At 43.3% G+C, this 24476-nt stretch overlaps 1 long non-coding RNA gene across 1 annotated transcript in view; it reads left to right on the top strand.

Moving 5' to 3' along the window:
• LOC146799539 (uncharacterized) overlaps positions 1-24476 on the top strand; it is a 146517-nt gene that overhangs the window by 101119 nt on the left and 20922 nt on the right. Inside the window, exon 4 of the long non-coding RNA XR_014968939.1 lies at positions 20493-20609. This is a non-coding gene — a long non-coding RNA (uncharacterized LOC146799539). The remainder of the gene's footprint in view (positions 1-20492; positions 20610-24476) is intronic.

Genomic DNA, 24476 nt, shown 5'->3' with positions numbered 1-24476 from the left:
GGCAACTATAACTCACGCGACCGCAATCCTCTGCTGATGACGTCAGATATTACATCACTGTATTTAGACACTTATTTACCCATGTCTTCTTCCATTAATCTTTAGCTATACAGATATTACAAATATTCATTTTTCATAAAGACACATATGTCATCAGTGATGTAATATCTGACGTGATCAGCAGAGGATTGCGGTCGCGTGAGTTATAGTTGCCTGCACCAACTATAACGGGGGAATTTCATTGGCTTTTTACGAGTGAAATGTCCAGCTAACTATAACATGTGTGAAACCTAAGGTTTTTTAAGTGAATTTGCAAGGTTTTTTAAATGCTAATTCGTAACTATAACGTGCGTGAAACCTATGTTTTTTTCAGTGAATTTGTATGTTTTTTTAAATGCTAAGTTATGTATTTATTTTTTTTTTTCCAGGTTTTCGCGCACCGAGCACCCACGGTTCGCCGTGCGCGCACCTCGTGATTTTTAAAAAAAATAAAAATTGTTTTTTTCGCCCTTGGGGGTCCTTCTGTGACCCCCTGACCAAGGCTAGGGGGTCAGGAACTGTCCACTCTGCCCCCTTTTCACGTTCTCCACCTTTTTTTTTCACCCCCTCAGACTGCGAGAGACAAAATGGCGGCCGACACTTCCTGGTTTCGACCGATTCGAATGTTTACCGACATCTAACAACCAATCAGAATTGCGCTCGCGCACGGCAGGGTGCGCGCGTATAGATATTGATATGCTTTTAAATGCTATTTTCTCAGGAAATACTGAACAGATTTACACCAGACCTGCAAAAGGCACTTCCTTGACCTTATGGCTACCTCTCTGCCAAATTTCACGTAATTCTGTTCAGCCGTTCGGGCTGTAGCTGCGACTAAAGGTCCTACGGAAAAATGCATGGGGAAAACGCGTTTTAGGACCCCCCATTTTTCTCGGCCCCCACTTGACGAATCACCCCGAGACTTTCAGGGTAGGAGCTGAACTGAGCGCCCCATTAGTTTTGAAAATTTCGCGAGGATTCGTCAACCGGCGCCAAAGTTATTCAAAATAGAATTTTGAGATTTCCTATGGAAACTAGGTTGTAACTATAACTATCTACTGGCGACCCCCAGTAGATAAAATATATATATATATATATATATATATATATATATATATATATATATATATATATATATATATATATATATATATATATATATTCACTGAAAAAACCATAGGTTTCACACATGTTATAGTTAGCTGGACATTTTACTGATAAAAAACCAATGAAATTCCCCCGTTATAGTTACTGTAGGCAACTATAACTCACGCGACCGCAATCCTCTGCTGATGCTAATACTGTATTTAGACACTTATTTGCCCATATCTTCTTCCATTAAATTTTAGCTATACATATATTACAAATATTTTTTTTTCATAAAGACACATATGTCATCAGCAGAGGATTACGGTCGCGTGAGTTATAGTTGCCTACAGTAACTATAACGGGGGAATTTCATTGGTTTTTTATCAGTAAAATGTCCAGCTAACTATAACATGTGTGAAACCTATGGTTTTTTCAGTGAATTAGCAAGGTTTTTTAAATGCTATTTCCTAACTATAACGTGTGTGAAACCTATGGTTTTTTCAGTGAATTTGTACGTTTTTTTAAATGCTAAGTTACTTTACGCCATTTGTGGCGTGCGCGCCCACTTAACGCAGTTCGTTCCGTGCACGGTTTTTATCAACTTTAATAAGCCCTGTACATTTGGTGGCCTTCGGCCACCAAAAGCACAGGGGGTGAGGTCAATGTGGATAGTGTTTTTTTTATTTCGATTTTATAATTTCATGTTGCCAAAATTACGTTTTTTTTCTCTTTTAATAAGCCCTGCACATTTGGTGGCCTGCGGCCACCAAAAGCACAGGGGGTGGGGTAAGTGTGGATAGTGTTTTTTTTATTTTTATTTTTTTACCGTAAGCGTACGGTAAGCTTACGGTAAGCGTACGGTAAGCGTACGGTAAGCGTACCCCGCGAAATTGCCGAAAAAAAAATAAAACCGTTTTTGCTCTTGGGGGATGTTTGGGGACTCCCTCAATATGACTATGTGGGAGGGAGTTGTCAAAACAGCCCCGTAACATGTTTTTGGCCATCATGTTTGATAAACAACACTCAGTGCGAGAGACAAAATGGCGGACGCCGCTTCCTGGTTTCGGCCGATTCGAATGTTTACTAAGATCTAAGAGCCAATCAGAATCGCGCTCGCGCACGTCACCGTAAGCATACGGTAAGCGTACGGTAAGCGTACGGTAAGCGTACCGTAAGCGGGCTCAGATATATATATTGATTTAAAGGCTATTTTCTCAGAATCTACTGAACAGATTTACACCAAACCTACAAAAGGCACTTCCTTGACCTAGGGACTACCTCTCTGCCAAATTTCTAGTAATTCTGTTCAGCCGTTCGGGCTGTAGCTCGTTCTAAAGGTCCTATGGAAAAATGCATGGGAAAAACGCGTTTTGGGACCCCCCTTTTATCTCAGCCCCCGCTTGACGAATCCCCCCGAGACTTTCAGGGTAGGAGCGGAGCGTAGCGCCCCACCTATTTTGAGAAATTCGCGAGGATTCGTCGACCGGCGCCAAAGTTATTCAAAATAGAATGTTGAGGTTTTCCTATGGAAACGTGGTCCTAACTATAACTACCTACTGGCGACCGCCAGTAGGTAATATATATATATATATATATATATATATATATATATATATATATATATATATATATATATATATATATATATATATATATATATATATATATATATATATATATATATATATATATATATTTAGGAATTAGCATTTAAAAAACCTTTGAAATTCACTAAAAAACCGTACGTTTCAGGGACGTTATAGTTAATTGGACATTTGACTCATATAAAACCATAGAAATTCGCCTGTTATAGTTAGTTGAGCTAACTATAACTCACGCGCCCGCAATGCACTGCTGATGATGTCACATATTACATCACTCATGACATGGTCAGTGACATCACTGATGATACAAGTTAACTCTTGTAATTAATGTTCCTGCTAGAGAAAGAGATCAGAGTTGTGTCTAGTGGCAGTTTTGCCTTGCCATAAAGTAGCGCAGCAGGGTAATATGCCTATGGGAAAGAACAGATCTGTATTTTATGAGGCTAGGTGAGTGGATTAGTAAAACCAGCCTTTACCAGTGCTTTAAAACAAATGAAATGCATGTGAGAGAGAGGCTATGGAGAGATGAGGGGCACTTTTGCCAAATGGTGGTAAGAGATTACGAGGAGGAGGTCATTGGAGGAGGGGTGCCAAAAAACCAACCATTCGCCACCAGAGCTAAAACCGGCCCTTGTGGTGAGTGACAAACTGAAAGTATTGCATGTGCCTAAAGTGCTTACCCTGCCTTCTCAGCACATCCTCTAAAGTGTCTGGATTATGAACTGCTCTGTTATTGGATGGCTGATGCTTAACTACTCAGTTATAAATCACAACAACTGTTGACTAGCAGCCAGAGTACCATCGAAATACAGCCTCTCAGAAAAAATCTACAAATTAAACCACTGCTCATCTCTGATGCCAATCTGCGGCCGGTCTGTTTTTTTCTACCTGTCCGTCGAGTTTCGTTCCCTCCAGTGAGTGGAAACAGAGAGGTTGGTGCAGAGCAGATACGAGGAAAAACACAGATCTGAGCAGCCAACGAGTGAAAGAAATGCAGTCTCCAGAGGCATGGTGGGCCCCCTGCTCCTCAACCTCGGTGCCTCCAGCTGCACCACTGATAGCTCTGCCCCTGATTTTGTACCTTCCAATGTGTCCCAGCAGAGTCCTGCTCCTGGAGCTGCAAACATTCTCCTGCCCCAGTCATCACTGTGCTGTCTCGTCCCTTCTCAGATGAGCTGTGCGCTACGGAGAATGCTCTCTCTGAGGGCCCTCACTCTTGTCAGGGGCCTAATTCTGACTGAAGAGAAACAATGTAAGTTGTTACTTTGTTTCTCTTCAGTCCTGAGTCAGCGCGAGCAGCTCAGAGCAGTCTGCACACTGCAGCTGCTTTAGAGCAAGACAAACACAGCTCTGAACAGATGAGCTGGGGGGACCCCCTTCATGTTCTGAAGACTGGGGCCCCCCCCACAGCGCGGGGCTATGCCCCTGCTTTGTCTGGCCTCGGCAGGAGAGCATTAGGGACCAAAATAATCAGTGGACTGTAGGCCTGGGCAAAATCTGCATAATGTCCTTTGCTGCAATGACGCAAAATGCTCATAAAAGTAGTGGCACTTTGCATTATATTTTAAAGCGAAATGTGTTTTTGTGTCCCTTCGTGGTGGGTGAACGCATTTTCCACTGAAAAATTGTGCAAATTCCAAATGATGTGAACAACAAATGCTCGCCTTTGGTTTGCTCTCCTCCTTCCCATATTCCTGAAATAGGATTTTTATCCCAACAAAGTTTCAATTACTCGATTTGGCATAATAGCGTAATCTAATGAATTTGTGTAACAATCATAACATGATATGCCAGAAATTTGGCCTCGTTTTCACATATCGAACAAATAAAATTAACATGATTTTAGGACTGACACAATCTGTAGTACAAAATCCAGAGATGGATTAATCACAATGTGCAAGTAAGGGTAAGAAACAGTACAGTCAGAGGAAAGAATGATAGGTGGAGTGACAAAGGACCATCAAGCTGCGACAAAGAGAACCTCTGTTTTCTTGAGATTAAGGCCCTCATTTACAACATTTTGGTGCAGGGTAGTGCAGCAAGGCTTCGCGCTGCGTCGCCCTGCATCAAAAGGAAAGGGCAGGAATGCACTGCATCTAGGAGATACAGCGCATTCCTGTCTATTTTCAGTGCGCCGGCACATAAATGACTGCCTTGCGCCAACACAGGCACCCTTGCGCCATGCAAGGGTTTCCACTTTGTAGGAATAATTGTTTTTGTGTGAGAAAGGACACCTTCCTGAACAAAAATAATCAATGGTGGTGTTTTCCTCTTTCTATGTGTGCTGCAGAATGGATATAGAATAGGACCTTGAGGGAACCCCCTTCCCTATAAGTATTTATAAAATAAAGGAGGCCATGCCCCAAGGGATGGGGTCCCCGGGGCTGAAATTGACCAAGGGAGGGGGCCCTAGGGGATGGGGTCTTGTGTTCTGCGGATCTCAGGACTAAAGTGGACTTCATCCCTCGAGCAGCAGTGCACCAGGAGGCACGTTTGCACAGTGGTGTAAAAAGGGGTCGTGGCCTCCGACCACTCTCAGCAACCCTGCTGTGTGGGGTTTACTGGAGGTTCCTGGTGGGCTAGTTGGCTCCCAGGGACCCTTAGGATTCAAGGGGACTTAATCCCTCAACCCAAAACACGCTAGGAGGCGCATTCAGAGTGGTGGAGAAAGGGGGCGTGGCCTGCTACCACCTCTGAGCAATCCCACTGTGTGGGGCTTACTGGAGGTAACAGGTAGGCTAGTTGGCCCCTAAGGACCCCCAGCAGTGAAGGGGACTTTAATTCCCATCCAAGAGCGCGCCAGGGAGCGTGTTTGCAGTGTGGTGAGGAAAGGGACCATGGCCTGCTATGAGAACTTAGCAATGCTGCTGTGTGGGACTTACAGGAGGTAATAGGAGGGGTAGTTGGCCCCCAAGGTTGTCCTTGGGGGCCAACTATCCCTCATGTTACTTCAACTAAGTCCAACACAGTGGGATTGCTAAGAGGTCTTCAGAGGTCACCCCCCTTTCTCCACCACTCTGTAAACGCGCCTCCTAGCACAGTACTGGTTGGGGGATGAAGTCCACTTTACTCCTGAGGGACTTTGGGGGCCAAGAAGCCCTCCTGGTACCTCCTGTAAGTCCTACGCAGCGGAATTCCTGAGCGCTGGTTGGAGGCCCTGCCCCCTTTCTCTACAACTCTGCAAACGTGACTACCAGTTAAAGAAGTATTTGTAATTAATAGGTCACGCATTTGCAAGAGTTAGAGCTATTGGCGTTGTAAATGTAAACGTTTTTTACTGATGTTATTTGGAGTGGAGTGGATGTACGTTGTGTGTAGTGCAATTATGTGGTATGTTGTGCAGTGAAATTATGTGGATAGAAAGTATGTGGTATTTAGTGTATAGGAATTATGTAGAGTGGGATTATGTGTTATGGAGAGCAATTATGTGGTATGGTAGTCTGTGTTGTGGAGTTGTCACCTCAGGTTTAGTCTTCCTCATTTCCATAGAAGCTAAACTATGAACTCAATGAGAAAAAAAAGAAGGAATCACTGAGGAGCACTTTTCGACATAGAGGTATGAGCAGGGCCACTGGAATTATGCGACTGTTTGGCTGCACCAACTTTTGCACAATGATACATTTTCCACATAATCCATCCTGTGCTGCCTAATCTGCAGATTTGAAAAAAAAAAGCCTTGTTTCTAGCTTAAACAGCTCAAACGTTACCAGAAATGCAGCGACAAGTGTTACAGCGTGGTGGAAGGTCCTTTGTAAACCTAGAATGGTCACCTGTTACTTATTGCTAAATGTGGGTGTTAAATTGGTACTAATGGTGTGCAAGCCACTCTTGCTTCTTTCTGTGCCTCTCTTTGCCTCTTTCTGCATTTCTGTTGAATCCTTCTGCACCTCTTTTGCCACTTTCTGCAATCTGTTGCCTCTTTCTGTACCTCACTTGCTTTGTTGTGCACCCCTCTTGCCTCTTTCTACACCTCTCTTGCCTCTTTCTGCACCCCTCTTCCCTCTTTATGCACCCCTCCTGCCTCTTTCTCCATCCCTCTTCCCCTTTCTGCATGTTTGTTGCTTCTTTCTGCACTTCCCTTGCCTCTTTTTCCACCCCTCTTCCCTCTTTCTGCATCTCTGTTGCTTCTTTATGCACTTACCTTGCGTCTTTCTGTACCTCTCTTGCTTCCTTCTGCACCCCTTTTCTCTTTCTGCACTCCTCTTGCCGCTTTCTGCACCTCTGTTCCTTCTTTCTGCACTTCTTTAGTTACTTTCTGCACCACTCTTGTTTCTTTATGCACCCCTTTTGCCTCTTTCTCCATCCCTCATCCCTCTGTCTGCACTTCTGTTGCTTCTTTCTGCACATCTGTTGTCTCTTTCTCCACCATTCTTTCCTCTTTCTGCAACTCTGTTGCTTCTTTCTGTACCTCTCACTTCTTTGTGCACCCCTCATGCCTCTTTCTGCACCCCTCTTCCCTCTTTTTGCACCCCTCTTGCCTCTTTCTGCACCTCTGTTGCATCTTTCCACACTACTCTTGCTTCTTTCTGTGCCTCTCTTGCTTCTTTCTGAACCACTCGTGCTTCTTTCTGCACCCCTCTTGCCTCTTTTTGCACCCTTCTCACCACTTTCTAAACCCCTGTTCCCCCTTTTTGCATCTCTGTTGCTTCTTTTTACACCTCTCTTGCATCTTTTTCAACCCCTCATCCCTCTTTCTGCACCTCAGTTGCTTTAATGCACTTCTCTTACTTCTTTCTGCTCCTCTGTGCCTTCTTTCTGCAACCCTTGTGCGTCTTTCTGCACCTTTCTTCCCTCTTTCTGCTCCCCTCTTGCCTCTTTCTGCACCGCTGTTCCTTCTTGCTGTACTTCTTTTGTTTCTTTCTGCAACTTTCTTGCTTCTTTCTGCACCCCTCTTCCTTCTTTCTCTACCCCTCTTCCCTCTTTCTGCACCCCTGTTGCTTCTTCCTGCACCTCTCTTGCCCCTTTCTTTACCCCTCTTCCCTCTACACCTCTGTGGCTTCTTTCTGCACTTTTCTTGCTTCTTTCTGCACCCCTGTGCCTCTTTATGTACCCCTTTCCCCTCTGTCTGCACCTTTCTTGCCTCTCTCTGCACCTCTGTCCCTCCTTTCTGCACCTCTTATGTTTCTTTCTACAGCTCTCTTTCTTCTTTCTACATGCTTTGCCTCTTTCTCCACCCCTCTTCCCTCTTTCTGCACCTCTGTTCCTTTTTTCTGCACTTTTATGTTTCTTTCTGCACATCCCTTGCTTCTTTCAACACCCCTCATGCCTCTTTCTGCACCCTTCTTCCCTCTTTTTGCACCTCTATTCCCTCTTTCTGTAGTTCTTTTGTTTCTGTCTGCACCCTTTTTCCCTTTTTTGCATCCCTCTTTCCTCTTTCTGCAGTTCTTTTGTCATTTTCTGCACCTCTCTTGCCTCCTTCTGCACCTCTCATGCCTCAGTCTGCCCACCTGTTCCCTCTTTTTATACCCCTTTTGCCTGTTTATGCAACTCTCTTGCCTCTTTCTGCAGTTCCATTGCCTCCTTCTGTACCTCACTTGCCTATTTTTGCACCTCTTTTGGTTCTTTTGCACTGCTCTTGCTTCTTTCTGCACCTCTCTTGCAAATTTCTGTACCCCTCTTGCCTCTTTCTGCACACCTCTTACCTGTTTCTGCACCTCTCTTGGTAGTTTCTGTACTGCTTTTGTTTCTTTCTGTACCTGTCTTGCAAATTTATGCACCCCTCTTGCCTCTTTCCGTACCCCTCTTCCCTCTTTATGCACCTCTCTTGCCTCTGTCTGCACCCTTCTTGCGTCTTTCTGTACCTCTGTTCCTTCTTTCTACACTTCTATTGCTTCTTTCTGCACCCCTTCTTTCTCTTGCCTCTGTGTGTACCCCTGTTCCCTCTTTGTGCACCTCTTTTGCCTGTTCCTGCAACTCTCTTGCCTCTTTCTACACTTTTCTTGTCTCTTTCTGCACCCCTGCTGCCTCCTTCTGAACTTCTCTTGCCTCTTTCTGCACCTCTGTTGCTTCTTTCTGCACTTCTCATGCCTCTTTCTGCACCCCTCTTCCCTCTTTCTGCACCTCTTTCTGTACTTCTCTTGCTTCTTTCTGTACCTCTCTTGCTTTTGTCTGCATGTCTCTTGCCTTTTTCTGCACACACAGGGCTACTTTAAACCGACATCAGGCTCAGCAGTGCACACATGCAAGTGCTGCTGGCCTCCAAACTGCCATGCCCTATTATATGCTAGGGACATAGAGGTAGTTTTAATCCCTCTGCCCTATTATGTACTAGGGCCTAACAGGGGAGGTCATGCCAATCACAGGGATACCTCAACCCAAAGTCTCCCCTAGTGTATGTAGGTGTATTCACTGTGTTCTAAGTGTCTTTAAGCATAGCACTGGCTCTGGGCCTGGTTAGGCAGAGCCTAGGGTCAGTCAGAGTCAGTTACCACCAGTACCAGTCATCAAAAGGTTGTGGGATGCCCAGGGCACAGGATGACTTTGCAAAAAGGCCTCTTTCTGCACCTCTGTTGTTCTTTCAGCAATTCTTTTGTCTCTTTCTGCACTTCTCTTCCTTCTTTCTGCACCCCTCTTCCCTCTTTATGCACCCTTCTTGCCTCTTTCTGCACCTCTGTTCCTTCTTTCTACACTTCTATTGCTTCTTTCTGCACCCCTTCTTTCTCTTGCCTCTGTGTGTACCCCTGTTCCCTCTTTGTGCACCTCTTTTGCCTGTTTCTGCAAATCTCTTGCCTCTTTCTACACTTTTCTTGTCTCTTTCTGCACCCCTGCTGCCTCCTTCTGAACTTCTCTTGCCTCTTTCTGCACCTCTGTTGCTTCTTTCTGCACTTCTCTTGCCTCTTTATGCACTTCTCTTCCCTCTTTCTGCACCTCTTTCTGTACCTCTCTTGCTTTTTTCTGCATGTCTCTTGCCCCTTTCTGCACACACAGGGCTACTTTTAAACTGACATCAGGCTCAGCAGTGCACACATGCAAGTGCAGAAAAGTGCTGCTGGCATCTAAACTACCATGCCCTAATATATGCTAGGGACATAGAGGTAGTTTTAGTCCCCCTGCCCTATTATGTACTAGGGCCTAACAGGGGAGGTAATGCCAATCACAGTGGTACTCCAACCCATAGTGTACCCTAGTGTATGTAGGTGTATTCACTGTGTTCTAAGTGTCTTTCAGCATAGCACTGGCTCTGGGCCTGGTTAGGCAGAGCCTAGGGTCAGTCCGAGTCAGTTACCACCAGTACCAGTCAGCAAAAGGTTGTGGGGTGCCCAGGGCACAGGAGGACTTTGCAAAAAGGCCTCTTTCTGCACCTCTGTTGTTCTTTCAGCAATTCTTTTGTCTCTTTCTGCACTTATGTTCCTTCTTTCGGCACACCTCCTGCCTCTTTCTGTACCTCTCTTGCCTCTTTGTGCACCTCTTCAGTCAGAGTCAGTTACCACCAGTACCAGTCAGCAAAAGGTTGTGGGGTGCCCAGGGCACAGGATGACTTTGCAAAAAGGCCTCTTTCTGCACCTCTGTTGTTCTTTCAGCAATTCTTTTGTCTCTTTCTGCACCCCTGCTGCCTCTTTCTGAACCTCACTTGCCTCTTTCTGCACTTTTCTTGCTTCTTTCTGCACCCCTGCTGCTTCTTTCTGTACCTCTCTTGCCTCTTTGTGCACTTCTCCTACCTCTTTCTGCACTCCTCTTGCCTCTTTTTACAGCTCTATTGGTTTATTCTACACTTCTCTTGCTTCATCCTGCACCTCTCTTGCCTCTTTCTACATCCCTCTTTTCTCTTTCTGCACCTCTCTTGCCTCTTTCTGTACCTCTGTTCCTTCTTTCTGTACCTTTCCTGCCTGTTTCTGCACCTGTCTTGCCTCTTTCTTACCTCTGTTGGTTCATTTTGTACTTCTCTTGCTCTTTCTGCACCCTTCACTTCTTTCAGCACCTCTGTTGCTTCTTTCTGCACTTCTCTTCCTTCTTCCAGCACCCCTCCTGCCTCTTTCTGTACCTCTATTGCCTCTTTGTGCACCTCTTCTACCTTTTTCTGTACTGCTCTTGCTTCTTTCTGCATCTCACTTGCCTCTTTCGGCACTTCTCTTGCTTCCTTCTACACCTCAGTTGCTTCTTTTAGCAATTCTCGTGCTTCTTTCTGAACTTCTCGTGCCTCTTTCTGCACCTCTCTTGCCTCTTTCTGCATGTCACTTGCTTCTTTCTGTACCCCTCTTGCCTCTTTCTGCCCCGTTCCCTCTTTCTGCATCTTTCCTGCCAGTTTCTGCACTTCTCTTACCTGTTTCTGTACCTCTGTTGCTTTTTTCTGCACTTCTGTTGCTTCTTTCTGCATTACATTTCCTTCTTTCTGCACCCCTACTGCCTCTTTCTGTAGCTCGATTGCCTCTTTGTGCACCTCTCCTACCTTTTTCGCACCCCACTTGCCTCTTTTTGCACTTCTGTTCTTTCTGCAATGCTCTTGCTTCTTTCTGCACCTCACTTGCCTCTTTCTGTATTTCTATTGCTTCTTTGTACACCTCTGTTGCTTCTTTCAGCAATTCTCTTGCCTCTTTCTGCACTTATGTTCCTTCTTTCTGCACACCTCCTGCCTCTTTCTGTACCTCTCTTGCCTCTTTGTGCACCTCTTCTACCTCTTTCTGCACCACTCTTGCCTCTTTTTGCACCTCTGTTGATATTTCTGCACTGCTTTTGCTTCTTTCTGCACATTGCTTGCCTCTTTCTGCACTTTTCTTGGTTCTTTCTATACCTCTGTTGCTTCTTTCAGCAGTTCTCTTTCTCTTTCTGCACCTCACTTGCTTCCTTTTGCACCCCTACTGCCTCTTTCTGCACTTCTCTTGCTTCTTTCTACACCTCTCTTGCTTCTTTCTACACCTCTCTTGCCTCTTACTGCTCCTCTCTTGCCTCTTTGTGCATTTCTCTTGCCTGTTTCTGCACTTCCCTTGCCTCTTTCTTAACCTCTCTTGCCTCTTTCTGTACTTCTCTTGCTTCTTTCTGTACCCTTCTTCCCTTTTTGCATCCCTCTTGCCTCTTTCTGTTGTTCTCTTGCCATTTTCTGCACCTCTCTTGCCTCTTTCTGCGCCTCACTTGCCTTTTTCTGCACTTCTCTTGCTTCTTTAACACTGCTGTTGCTTCTTTCAGCAATTCTCTTGCCTGTTTCTGCACTTCTTTTGCTTATTTCTGCACCTCTCTTGCGTCTTTATATACCTCTGTTGCCTTTTTCTACACCTTACCTACTTCTTTCTGCACCCCTCTTGCCTCTTTCTGCATCTTTCCTGCCAGTTTCTGCACTTCTCTTACCTGTTTCTGTACCTCTGTTGCTTTTTTCTGCACTTCTGTTGCTTCTTTCTGCACTACTCTTCCTTCTTTCTGCACCTCTACTGCCTCTTTCTGTAGCTCTATTGCCTCTTTGTGGACCTCTCCTACCTTTTTCTGCACCCCGCTTGCCTCTTTTTGCACTTCTGTTAGTTCTTTCTGCAAAGCTCTTGCTTCTTTCTGCACCTCACTTGCATCTTTCTGTATTTCTATTGCTTCTTTGTACACCTCTGTTGCTTCTTTCAGCAATTCTCTTGCCTCTTTCTGCACTTCTGTGCCTTCTTTCTACACACCTCCTGCCTCTTTCTGTACCTCTCTTGCCTCTTTTTGCACCTCTTCTACCTCTTTCTGCACCACTCTTGCCTCTTTTTGGACCTCTGCTTTTGCTTCTTTCTGCACATTGCTCGCCTCTCTCTGCACTTTTCTTGGTTCTTTCTATACCTCTGTTGCTTCTTTCAGCAGTTCTTTCTCTTTCTGCACCTCACTTGCTTCTTTTTGCACCCCTACTGCCTCTTTCTGCACTTCTCTTGCTTCTTTCTATACCTTTCTTGCCTCTTACTGCTCCTCTCTTGCCTCTTTGTGCATTTCTCTTGCCTGTTTCTGCACTTCCCTTGCCTCTTTCTTAACCTCTCTTGCCTCTTTCTGTACTTCTCTTGCTTCTTTCTGTACCCTTCTTCCCTTGTTTGCATCCCTCTTGCCTCTTTCTGTTGTTCTCTTGCCATTTTCTGCACCTCTCTTGCCTCTTTCTGCACCTCACTTGCCTTTTTCTGCACTTCTCTTGCTTCTTTAACACTTCTGTTGCTTCTTTCAGCACTTCTCTTGCTTATTTCTGCACCTCTCTTGCATTTTTATATACCTCTGTTGCCTGTTTCTACACCTTACATGCTTCTTTCCGCACCCCTCTTGCCTCTTTCTACAACCCTCTTTTCTCTTTCTGCACCTCTCTTGTCTCTTTCTGCCCTTATGTTCCCTCTTTCTGCACCTTTCCTGCCTTCTTCTGGACCTCTTTGCGCCTCTTTCAGCACCTCTGTTGCTTCTTTCTGCACTTTTCTTCCTTCTTTCTGTACCCCTCCTGCCTCTTTCTGTACCCCTCTTGCCTCTTTGTGCACCTCTTCTACCTTTTTCTGTACCACTCTAGCTTCTTTTTGCACCTCTGTTGGTTCTTTCTGCACTGCTCTTGCTTCTTTCTGCACCTCACTTGCCTCTTTCTTCACTTCTGTTGCTTCTTTCTATACCTCTGTTGCTTCTTTCAGCAATTCTTTTACCTCTTTCTGCAGTTCTCCTCTTTCTTTCTGCACCCCTCCTGCCTCTTTCTGTACCCCTCTTGCCTCTTTGTGCACCTCTCCTATCCTTTTCTGCACCCCTCTTGCCTCTTTCTGCACTTCTCTTCCTTCTTTCTGCACCCCTCCTACCTCTTTCTGTACCTCTCTTGCCTCCTTGTTCACCTCTCCTACCTCTTTCTGCACTCCTCTTGCCTCTTTTTGCACCTCTGTTGGTTCATTCTGCACTGCTCTTGCTACCTTTCTGCACCCCTCCTGCTTCTTTCTGCACCCCTATTTTCTCATTCTGCACCTCTCGTGCCTCTTTATGCACCTCTGTTAGTTCCTTCTGCACTTCTCTTCCTCTGTCTATACCCCTTCTGCCTCTTTCTGTACCTCTCTTGCCTCTTTGTGCACCTCTCCTACCTTTTTCTGCACCCCTTTAGCCTCTTTTTGCACCTCTGTTGGTTCTTTCTGCACTGCTTTTGCTTCTTTCTATACCTCACTTGCCTCTTTTTGCACTTCTCTTGTTTCTTCCTACACCTCTATTGCTTCTTTCAGCAATTTGCTTGCCTCTTTCTGTACTTCTTACTTCTTTCTGCAACCCTCCTGCCTCTTTCTGCACATCTGTTGCCTCTTTCTGCACCTCTGTTGCCTCTGTGTGAACCTCTGTTGCCTCTTTTTGCACTTCACTTGCCTCTTTCTGTACTTCTCTTACTTCTTTCTGCAACCCTCCTGCCTCTTTCTGCACATCTGTTGCCTCTTTCTGCACCTCTGACTTAGAGGTAGTTTTAATCCGCCTGCCCTATTATGTACTAGGGCCTTACAGGAGAGGGCATGGCAATCACAGGGGTACCCCCAACCCATAGTGTACCATAATGTATGTAGGTATTTTCACTGTATTCTAAGTGTTTTTCAGCATAGCACTGGCTCCGGGCCTGGTTAGACAGTCAGTTACCGCCAGTACCAGTCAGCAAAAAGTTGGGGGCACAGGATGACTTTGCCAAAAGGCCTTTTTCTGCACCTCTGTTGGTTTTTTTCTGCATATCTCTTGCTCTTTCTGGACTTCTGTTGCCTCTTTCTGCATTTCTCTTGCTTTTTTCTGCGACCGTTCTTCCTCTCTCTGCACATGTCCTACCTATGTAGGCATAGTTAGCAATTAGCATTTAAAAATCCTTAGAAATTCACTAAACAAACAAAGGTTTCTGGGGCGTTAAAGTTAGAAATTAGTATTTAAAAAACCTTTGAAATTCACTGAATAAAACCACAGGTTTCAGGGAAGTTATAGTTAGTTGGACATTTTACTTGTACAAAACCAGAGAATTCACTGAAAAAACCATAGGTTTCAGGTACGGCATAGTTAGAAATTAGCATTTAAAACAAACCTTAGGAATTCCCTGAATAAAACCACAGGTTTCAGGGAAGTTCTAGTTAGTTGGACATTTTACTTGTACAAAACCAGAGAAATTCGGCCGTTATAGTTATCTGAGCTAACTATAACTCGCGCCCCCGCAATGCATCATTCATGACATGGTCAGTGACATCACTGATGACATCTCAAATGACATCACTGATGACATCATCCACGTGATAATCTGATGCACCTCCTAATATAAACTGTGATACACCCACTCTAAAATACAGACTACCATTTATGAAACCATAGACACACCAATACCAGCTACTACATACCCACTCACTGATTCCTAGGTCTACACACACATCCACTCATTCACCCATACAGTCACTCATACATACAGTCACTCATCAATATAGCACTATCATGTGCACTCATACACCTATGCAGACACTCACATACCACCACTAGCCCATAGAGTTACTCACACACCTAGTCAGTCATGCAAAGAATCAATCACACTCCCATTTACTCACCTAGACAGTTATACACACACCACCTCACTTATTCATACATATACTAACACATACTTACTCTCTTATACAATCATTGATCCAGCACACACTCATCCATACAGCCACTCTCACATTCACGCACTCTCACATATAGTCATTTATATACTCCAACACTGACATATACTACGTTTTACTTATGTATAAACTCATACTTGTACCACTGAGGCATCCATTCACTAACCAACACACCCATACACACACTCGCCCACCCATACAGCACTTCACAGATACACTCTTGAACCCTATACACCAAGTAAATCACCCACTCAAACATCTATGCACAGAGTCACACACCACCCACCCACCTACACAGACACACAGGCACCCATACAGATACTCAGACAACCAATCAATAACCCATATAAACACTAATTTAGCTACTCACCAACCCACGCACCCGCTTATACACCAACTGACAGACTGATACAGACATTCACACAGATTAGTCACTAACCCATACATTCAGTAAGACATGTTTAATCACTCACTTATACAGTCAGTCACACACCTACTAAAGCCTCCATTCAGACACTTATACACCCACTCATTCTTCAATATACCTCGGCATATATATATAAATCGCCAAAATCGGTGCTAACAACAAAGAGGACACTGAAAAACTCAGGAAAGAAATGGAAGAACGTCTAGAGAAGTATGAAGACGAAATAGAACAACGAAAAAAGAGAAAGTTTGCTCGTGATGAAGCCGATTACAAACCTGGTAGAATTCTTACGTTTGCCAAAAGATTTGATACATTGAAATTGAATCGAACAACACTACTTACAAAACCTTCAAGCGATGTAGAAACAGAATCAGATGTCAGTGGTAGTGAAAGTGAAAAAACCTCCAGCACTATTAAACCTACCAACACTACTTTTTTAGAGGAAATGCGCCTCGTCAACCTGGACCAGAACTTGTTCCGGACTCGGGGGAGAGGCAGGGGCAGAGGACGAGGCAGAGGGTATGGAAGAGGCAATTCAAAGTCTTCAGAAGCCTCAGGAAAACCCGGAGATCCAAACGAAAAAAGAACGTATGGTCTCAGAAATCGCACAAAGAAGAACTAGTCATTGAAAATCTAATAGTGAACTTATCAGACTACACATTAACGTACACTGAACAAAAAATCCTCAACAAAGGCCTATCGTTCTGCCCTGAAAAACATTTTGACTACACTACCACCAAAATCGACATATACAAATATGTGCGGAAATTAAAACTAGCAAAAATACATGCATCAAGAAAATCAAATATCTCGCACTTGGGGGATGCAAGCACCGAACTGATTGAGGAAGACCGACTCACAATTGAGGAAATTCCACATCTATTGAGCCTATACGATTTAGCCAACGATACGGAAAGCGAACAAACTACCAATTTAGAGACTCTCAAACTACTTGAAATTGATACCAAACAACATGAACCCAGTGGTTTCAAACAAAAATCCAAATACAGCCCCCAGCTGTCACCAGGTAACAAAATTGACTCTTTCTCTGAAATAATCATGAACGAAATCGATAAAATGCAGAAAACAAGGAATAACAAAATCAGGGGAAATGTATCAAAAAAAGAAAGTCAAGCTATTCAAAACCTGGCAAACAATTCCAACATAATTATAAAACCGGCTGATAAGGGCGGTAACATCGTAATTCTCAACACCAGGGACTACGTAGAAGAAGCTTATCGTCAATTAAACGACACCGAGAAATATGCTAAACTCACCAACAATCCCATGTTTAAAATGCTTCAGGAGATTGAAAAAAACTTAAATGAGTGGCATGAACACAACCTACTTAACATCGAGGAAAAGAAATTTCTATTCAAAGAAAATCCAACGATCCCAACGATATATTTTCTGCCGAAAATACACAAAACATTGATCAAACCACCGGGGAGACCAATCGTATCCTCTTGTGACTCAATATATGAGAACATCTCCATGTACATTGATCGATATCTTGCACCCCTAGTAAGAAATCTGTCCTCATACATTCAAGACACGAGTGATTTTTTATGGATTTTGGACAACACTTCGTGGAACCCCAACTATCTTATGGTGACCATAGACGTAGTATCACTGTATACTTCTATAGAACACACAATTGGCCTGAATGCTTGTGCCTACTTTTTACGTCAAAAGAGCATACATGAACTAGAACATTCAGCCATGCTATTGACCATGATTGAAATATGTCTAAAGAACAATATATTCTTGTTTAACCATCAACTGTACCATCAACTGTGTGGCTGTGCCATGGGCATTTCCTTCTCGCCCAATTACGCTAACCTTACAATGGGATGGTGGGAGAAGGAAATAGCATGGGGCCCCCAAAATAACACAGCACTTGAGAAAATCGTTTTGTGGACAAGATATATTGACGATCTGTTTTTAATTTGGAATGGAGACAAAAAAGATTTCATGTCATATTTCAACAGTCTTAATAACAACAATATTGGCCTTTCTTTTACGTGCAATACTAGCCGCCATAAAATTGACTTCCTGGATATATCTGTTTATATTGAAAATGACCAAATTGAGACAACTCTATTCAGGAAGAAAACAGCCACCAATAGCATCCTGCATGCAGATAGCTTTCATCCTAAGGCTCTACTCAGAAGCATTCCATATGGCGAGTTCATCCGCATGAAAAGAAACTGTTCAAAAGATGCAGATGCGAATGAACAAATTCTAGAATGCACAAGGAGACTTCAAAAACGTGGTTACAGAATAAGAGACCTTAACAAATGCATGAAACGAGTACAAATAAAGAGTAGAACAGACATTCTGGTCAAAAAACACTCAGAATCGAACATCCAATCAACCATTGAACACCAGTCTGCTCCTCGGCTGATACTTACATACAGCAAAGAATCGTACAAAATCCGACAAATCATCCAAAAGTACTGGTCGATACTACAACAGGACCAAGATCTGATGCCAATTATTGGAACACAACCGTCCATTGCATACAAAAAGGTCCAATCTATCAGAGACCTTACTACTAAGAGCCATTTTCAAGACATCAAAACTGTACAATCTAACTGGCTCATGCAACAACAAATAGGCTTTAGAAAATGCAACAATTGCAAAGCATGCAAAATTGGGAAAAACATGAGAACACTTACCGATCCAGAAGGCAAAACCATTCACATCAAACATAAAATAACATGCACAACAAAATTTGTCATTTATGCAATCCAATGTGACTGTGGTATGCTCTACATAGGTAGTACCATATGCATGTTAAAGAAACGTATCTTGGAACATGTCAGAGCGGTAAAAAACAAAGATCTCTCCTATGCTACCGCAAAACACTTGATAGCATGCCAGGAGGGAAACTGGATGAACATGTCATTCTTTGCAATCGACTCTATTGAAACCAATGAGAGGCTGGGCGACCGCCAGAAAAAACTGAGACCACTCGAATCGAAATACATAATCCGACTTCGGACCAAACACCCGAGAGGGATGAACTTGGACGAGGAACTTTATGTACACCTCTAGCTGGACTGTGCCATATAAGGATTCTTTGCATACGTATCCATCTTTGCAACTCCCTTTCCCTATCTGTTTGAAAATAGCTACTGATTGTTTTTCCAGATTCTCTGATTACTCATAAAATTTTAGATACTCTCTGGAACATTAAACTGGCCACTAATGCCAGTTTACGAAATACCTTTTTCAAATTGCTATACATTGCCATTTCAAATGTTCTGTAACCAGGCTACTTATAGAACTGGAACATTTAGCATTCATACATTGAAAAACATATTCTTTGAGCAGTATCGTTCATCTAAAAAATGTATTGTGAAATTAATTTCCATTAATCAATACTGTTGTAGTTACTGACAACTGTCCAAATGCCTTTTGTTGTTTTGGGAAACCCAATTAATTTGCTTCTCACTGTTACGAGGTGATTACCTAAATTTATTTTCAACATTTGAAAAAAACTTCAGTTCCCAGAATTCTATGGGGCTCACTACGTTGCATAGGAAATGCTTTAAAATGTAACAGGAAATGGTGTCACCTACCGTGAACAAGGCCGACGGGGCTGAAACTCGTCGGTGTAACAGAAGGGTACTCTGTTAAGAATAAATATTTGCAAGGTTCCTGAGTGCGAGTGTCATTTGCTTTAAAATTGATTTTTGGCCGCTGGCTTGGCCCAACACTTGCACCCGCTGCTGAGCGATCCGTATCCAAGCCGCATTGAATAATATATATATATATATATATATATATATATATATATATATATATATATATATAACGTATTTGAACTTTACAGAAACACACTGTTACGAGGCACTCACCTGTGCTCCAGATTGTTTCACCTTGATGACGATGTGAGGACAGGTCCCCAATCCCTCTAGAAACTAGCAGCGTGATACCAAGATATAACTTAGGATCAGTCCGGTAGTCTCAGGGGGGAAGAGGGGTTGGGATGACAAGAGAAGAGAAACACGAAGATTCCAGCGGTCTTCTTTTAGGGGGACCAGGGCTTCAGGGGGCTTGAGTATTCACAGGATACAATAAACAGGAATGTAACTGGATAGTGGCTTGAGTTTTCTACTAGACTCCTAAGTACAAGACACAGAAGATAAACAATGTGTATATCTGTGAGGCAGTATCTTCTTACAGTTATCATAAACTTGTAACCAAAAGTCTCCACTAATTCTTACCTACAGACTACGTAGGTTTCAACAGAATTTTGGGTTGATCTAACAATCTACTTGTCGATTTATGCAATCTGCAATAAACAATACAATCATTAACATACTGTCAAATAAGTTTAACAATCATGATAGCATTTAGTTATGTTCATCAGCATAGTTACCTGAATCCTTATATGCCCAGCTTAGGATCAGATGCCTTGAGTGCACAGAAGTTCAAATGCTGCCAAAACAACCTTCTGCCATAAAGGAACAAAATACTGCATACAAAATAATAGTAGTCAAAACCACATCTGTGCTGTTGTGATTCTTAAGGCTAACTTTGCTTTGCGATAACTATTTTCACACTTTTAAAAAGGCAAAATCTTCTTTGTTTTATAAATGTCAATAGTTTCTGGGTACTACGGGAAAACTCGCCGTAACACTTGAGATGAAGTGTTTTCCTTCTGTCCAAGAAATATAGTTTGGATAATATGAGCAGTTCAAAGAGCAATGTTCCAAGTTCTAAAAACAATGTTCCAAGTTCTAATGTAAGCAGACTCACCGTGGGATAGTTGTCTTCCAAAAAATACCTTAAAGCATGTTTTCTCTGTGCGCTTCTTTTCAGGGAACACGACACGGAAGAAGACGTCGGACCGGAGACTCAGCCCGGAACCAGGAAGCCAGGAAATTGCTGATGCAAGGCTGTCAAGCAGGAGATGCCGATCGGAAAAGCTGGAGCCAGGTAAGTGTGTTGAAGCAACGAGGCCAAGCACTGAATAGTGAAGAGGAGTGGATTAAATAGGCTCCTAAGCAGGTGCTGGGTGTGGTCCTGGGTGTGGCCCAACTGTCTTTCAGGCCCAAGGTTTGCACAGAATATCTACACATTATTCTATTACTTATAGATAGAGCCACAGTTTAAGAACATGACATAATACATGAACATAATTTACAGTAAACACATATATGAACAGGATGGTATTCCATGATTTGAAATGGAAGAATTCCATACATTAACAGGATGCCTTCTACAAGACACCAGAGTTATATTACCATTTCCTCTGTTTCTGCTGATATGTGTTCAAATCAAGGTGGACAGGGAAGGAGACGTGCATGGGACAATGCACCTGTAACACACACAGTCACAGGATGATGTTATCAGTGAGGTCATCAGTGATGTCATAATCAGCAGTGCATTGCGGGGGGCGCAAGTTATAGTTGTGGTTTTTTCAAGGAATATATATATAGATATTTATATATATGTATATATTCACTTAAAAAACCATAGGTTTCACACATGTTATAGTTAGCTGGACATTTCACTCGTAAAAAACCAATGAAATTCCCCCGTTATAGTTAGTGCAGGCAACTATAACTCACGCGACCGCAATCCTCTGCTGATGACGTCAGATATTACATCACTGTATTTAGACACTTATTTACCCATGTCTTCTTCCATTAATCTTTAGCTATACAGATATTACAAATATTTATTTTTCATAAAGACACATAAGTCATCAGTGATGTAATATCTGACGTCATCAGCAGAGGATTGCGGTCGCGTGAGTTATAGTTGCCTGCACTAACTATAACGGGGGAATTTCATTGGCTTTTTACGAGAGAAATGTCCAGCTAACTATAACGTGCGTGAAACCTATGGTTTTTTCAGTGAATTTGTATGTTTTTTTAAATGCTAAGTTATGTATTTATTAATTTTTTTTTTTCCAGGTTTTCGCGCACCGAGCACCCACGGTTCGCCGTGCGCGCACCTCGTGATTTTTTAAAAAAATAAAAAAAATTTTTTTCGCCCTTGTGGGCCTTCTGTGACCCCCTGACCAAGGCTAGGGGGTCAGGAACTGTCCACTCTGCCCCCTTTTCACGTTCTCCACCTTTTTTTTTTACCCCTCAGACTGCGAGAGACAAAATGGCGGCCGACACTTCCTGGTTTCGACCGATTCAAATGTTTACCGACATCTAACAACCAATCAGAATTGCGCTCGCGCACGGCAGGGTGCGCGCGTATAGATATTGATATGCTTTTAAATGCTATTTTCTCAGGAAATACTGAAAGGATTTACACCAGACCTGCAAAAGGCACTTCCTTGACCTTATGGCTACCTCTCTGCCAAATTTCACGTAATTCTGTTCAGCCGTTCGGGCTGTATCTGCGACTAAAGGTCCTATGGAAAAATGCATGGGGAAAACGCGTTTGGGACCCCCCTTTTTCTCGGCCCCCGCTTGACGAATCACCCCGAGACTTTCAGGGTAGGAGCTGAACGGAGCGCCCCATTAGTTTTGAAAATTTCGCGAGGATTCGTCAACCGGCGCCAAAGTTATTCAAAATAGAATTTTTAGATTTCCTATGGAAACTAGGTTGTAACTATAACTATCTACTGGCGACCGCCTGTAGATAATATATATATATATATATATTCGCTGAAAAAACCATAGGTTTTAGAGACGTTATAGTTAGGAATTAGCATTTAAAAAACCTTTGAAATTCACTAAAAAAACCATACGTTTCAGGGACGTTATAGTTAATTGGACATTTGACTCATATAAAACCAGAGAAATTCGCCTGTTATAGTTAGTTGAGCTAACTATAACTCGCGCGCCCGCAATGCACTGCTGATGATGTCACATATTACATCACTCATGACATGGTCAGTGACATCACTGATGATAGAAGTTATTTTTTTTACCAATAAATAACTGAGTGTATGGGTCTTCTTTTTCTGACAACACTTGTCTGTAGTTTATTGCGAAAATCGGCGGTTGATAGTAGGTTGTAAGGGAAATTTTGTTTAATTTTCCGGTGCACCTACCAAATATAAACCAACAGACTATTACATAAATGAAGCCTGGGTAATTGTACAACGGCAAGAGTTCTATGAGTGTATCACTTTATAACACCATGAGTACTGCCAGTGTGATTTCAGAACCAATAAGGCACTGACTGTCTAGGGCCACCGAGGCTTCAAGGACTGGCGAGGCCCACCCTGCATATTTAAATAAAGCTCTGGAGGTTGCCGATCCCCGGTCTTGAGTTGGCCTCGAAGCCCCCGAACAATTCGGAAACAATACCCGGGGAGGTGTCGATCCCCTGGTCTGCGAAACATCTCTGTGCCCTCCCACGCCTAATTTACATGTGAGATTAAGATCCCCAGTGCTGCAGAGACCCCACAATATTTTAATAGGATTAGCCCCTGAACATTACCCACCAGTGGGCTCATTTAAATGAACGGGTTAGACCCCGCTCCATTTTTTTTTTTCTCCATTTTTACCACCCGGTTCCGCTTTATTGAACGATACGAGGTTTTCCTCCTCTCGCTTCAGCAAGGCAAATGAGAATTTACTATCACAGGGTGCGAGCAATGCTCCCGCGCTGTAATAGCAAACATAAATGTCCAGCGCTTGCACACCCCTGGACATTGTATGACCTGCGCCTGGGAGGTGGCTCTCCATGGGACCATGATGCTTTGTTTAATGCATAACTACAGAATTAGTATAAACGCATACTAACACTACTTACACACGTGTGGTACAGCAACCAGAGTCTAGTGAAGAGGCAGAGGAAGCCCAAAATCAAAAAATATAAATCCTACCAGAGGTAGTATCACATAGTTCGATCAGCCGGCGACCCTGGGATGAGTAGAACCAGATGCACCAAGAAAATGGGTCTTCAGTACAAGACCCTGGAACGAGTAGAAACAGATTCACCAAGAAAACGGGTCTTCAGCCCAACGCAAGCAAGCGCAAAATCTTGGTGATTGCTGCCTTCTTTTCACCTTCTCAATTTATGTAGTGAACAGGAAGACAGCAGTGGATCCAATAAGTAAATTTATTGCAGGAAAAGAAGACAGCTTAAACAGCCACCAACAGGACCAGACACCAAGGCATCCGTCTTCTCCAGCACCGTGTACAAACTCCCCAAGATTCCCCTCCTGACAGCCCTACATTCTAACATTACATACACATTATAGTATCATTACATACTAACATTGTACTATGACTTACATTGAAATAGTACACAGAGCACATCACTGTACAGCAATGAGGTCACGGTTTAATCCCCAAGTCTTCAGACCAGTAGGGGTGAGTAGTTCGCTTCCCATTCCCTGTATAGTATAAACGCATACTAACACTACTTACAGTTATACTACAGAGGCCAGTATGCTACAGCGCCCACAGCCCATCGCTTTACAACAATCAGTTCGGTTTGATCCCCGAGTCTTCACACCGGTAGGCGTAGTACTTTGCTTCCCACTTTCGGTATAGTGTAAATGCACAGTAGAGCTCAGTAGTTTGCTTCCCACTCCCTGTATGGTATAAACGCCTACTAACACTACTTCCACAGGTATCCTACAAACAACAGGGCACATCACTTTACAGCAATGACCTCCCGGTTTAGGCTCTAGGTTTCATACCGACTGTAGCAGCATCTGATCTCAGCACCATGTCACTCTGAGCAACACAGCACTTTCAGACCGGTAGGTGTGACTACTTCGCTTCGCACTCCCCCACAGAGGTTACAGTGCTCCTATCCTCCTGTTTCCTACTCTTTTCGCCCTTTTTCCCCCTTACTCGCTTCAATGGAATCAAAAAATGGCGG

The sequence above is a fragment of the Triturus cristatus genome, chromosome 9 (assembly GCF_964204655.1).
Source record: "Triturus cristatus chromosome 9, aTriCri1.1, whole genome shotgun sequence".
Classification (NCBI taxonomy): domain Eukaryota; kingdom Metazoa; phylum Chordata; class Amphibia; order Caudata; family Salamandridae; genus Triturus; species Triturus cristatus.
Note: the sequence above shows the minus strand (reverse complement) of the source record. Positions and strands in the feature narration are given on the sequence as shown.